This window comes from Condylura cristata, unplaced genomic scaffold (genome assembly GCF_000260355.1).
Source record: "Condylura cristata isolate star-nosed mole 26May11 unplaced genomic scaffold, ConCri1.0 scaffold00008, whole genome shotgun sequence".
NCBI classification, from domain to species: Eukaryota; Metazoa; Chordata; class Mammalia; order Eulipotyphla; family Talpidae; genus Condylura; species Condylura cristata.
The window spans coordinates 40,010,925-40,013,597 of NW_004567109.1; positions in this window are offsets into that span (position 1 = coordinate 40,010,925).

The window sequence follows — 2,673 nt, forward strand, 5'->3', positions numbered from 1 at the left end:
GAAGTGGCTTCAGATTCTCAGTGCTGTGCTTTAACCCGCTGCGCCACCAGGGAGGGCCATGACTAATGTTTTAATTGTCAAAGAAGTCCTGTTACCCAAAAGAGCTGGAAGTGGTGTTGAAATGGCTTAGCTCAAACCCCCTTACTGTGTTGGGAAAAAGCTGAGAGCCCAATGACCTCCAAATAGCCCATCTTCCCTGACCCCACCCACCTGCTGATGGCTTTGCCTGACCCTTTAAGCATAGCCAAGCCCTGCAGAGCTAGATGGTGGCCCATGCATGGATCTTCCCCGTGTCTCCACTTTGTCTAAGTAGATTCTTTGCTTAAAATTCATCTGTGCCTGTTGTTTTCACTTACTCAGGAGCATGGAGTCCTTCTTTCTCTGATACTGCTCAGATGCCTTTGCTCAGCGGGGGGCACTTTCACCAGTGCCTTCTGGTATGTTCTTATTCTGGATCTGACCCCAGTGGGCTGAACCCTGCCTCCCTGCCCAGTACTGTTTGTCCCACCAGGGTGGGTAATTGCTGTGGATTAAATAGTTGGACTTCGTGTAAAATTGCACTCTGTTACATAGAACAGTAGTTTTGTCTCATTGTGTGATTCAGAGAGGGTTGCTAGGGAAACCAAAGGGGATGTGTTTAATTTGTCAATCCTGTAATTACCCTGAATTAGCTGTAGTTTGTGTCCTTGCTTCAGAAGAATTTGGAAGTAGATGAGGAGGGAGAGCACAACCACAGTTTGGCACCCATAGGTTTACATTCCTCATAATCTTTTAGCCAGCAATTTGTCAAAAATTTACTGGGATTAAAGAGGGAGGTAAAGGGCATAACATGAGGTCCTAATGGACCAAGAAAGGCAGAAAGACAAGTAGCGCAGTGCCTTTCTTCTTGTGTGTTGAGGTGGTCCTGGCAAAGTGGTTGAGGGTAGTACTGGCAGCGATAGAAAGGTAAAGAACATCTGCAAAGATGTTTAATTTTAAAATGAATTCAGAATCCTAAAACTGTTACCTCTGGGAGGCTTCTAACTCCAAAGTAGGAGAATAAGCTACTTGGGAATTTTATCACCAGGAGAAACCAGGGTGGATTCACTCTAGGATGGCACATCAGATTTGTAAGAGGGCTGCACATCCTTAGACAAGGCTTTTCTTGTATGCATAAGGTCCCCAATACTGTTCTCTGACATTTCCAAAAATGATAAACACCTTCCCAAAACCGATCCTTTTATTTTATTTTTTTAAAGATTTATTTATTCATATAGAACTGGGGTACAGGCCAGAGATGCGGAGGGTGAGAGAATTCACCAGGGACAGAGTGGGGAGCAGAACGGGCAGATCAACGAAGGACACTGCTGAGGGGAGCAGCGGGCGGGTCAGGAGAGGTCTGCCACGCCATGTGGATCTCCTCCAGGGCAAGTGGGGATCGAACTCATGCGGAAGTGGCTTAAGCTTCTTAGTGCAGTGCTTTAACCCGCTGCGCCACCAGGGAGGGCCTGATCATTTTATTTTAAAACAGCCCTGACTGTTAGGAGTTTGGTCTTACCTTGAGTGGAAAGAATGGGGTGTGGGCCTCCCTGGTGGCACAAGGTGTTAAAACACAACACCAGGAAGTTACCTGTAGGCACTGCAGCATGAGTTTGATCCCCAGCCAGAGAGGTGGTCCACGTGGCACAACAGACTTCTCTTGTCCCGCTGCTCCCCTCAGCAATGTATTTACATCAATCCATCTGTTCTGTTCCCCACTCTATCTCTGGTGAATCCTCTTCCTCCCCTCCCCCACACCTCTGGCCTACATCCCAATTCTTGTATGCATAACTGAATAAAAATAAATCTTTTTTAAAAAAGAATGTGGTGTGAGGTAGGTAGCACTTGGCCACTTTGCAGCAGTGTATTGGCTGAGCTCAGGAAGTTCTTTATGAACCCGAGACACATACTTACTCTGTCATAAGTACCCATCATGCACCTGGAGCCCAGAACTAGCCACTCAGTTGGGGAGTAGTAGGAAAGGAACAGTCCTTTCTTGATGCAATGTTTGACTGAAACTTTCTCTAATGGAACTCCAATCTTTATCCCATTTAAAACCAAAGTACAGGGCCCTCCCTGGTGGCACAACAGGTTAAAGCACAGCACTTTGAAGCTAAATCTGCAGCCACTGCACCACAAGTTTGATCCCGGGGCAGGGAGATGAACCACATGGTGTGGCAGACCTCTCCTGACCTGACTGCTTCTCCCCTCAGCAGTGTATTTCAGCACATCTGTCTGTTCCGCTCCCTACTGTATCTGGTGAATCTATTACCCCCCCCCATATTTTTGGCCTATCCTCCAGATCTTGTATGCATAAATAAATAAATCTTTAAAAAGAAAAACAAAGTACAGATCCTCTCCTATGTTTATTGCAGCACTATATACAATATCTAAGAAATGTAAACAACCTAAATGCCCTAAAATAGATGAATGGATCAAGAATATAGGGTATATATACTGAGTGAAATATTACTCAATGATGAAAAGGATAAACTCATGCCATTTAGGACAATATGGTTGGAGCTAAAAGGGGATACTAAGCAAAATACATCAGAAAGAAAAAGAAAAATATCAGATGGCTTTACTTGTATATGGAATATAGAAAAACCAAAAATCACATCAAGACAAACATGAGGCATCCTTGAGGAGAGGGGA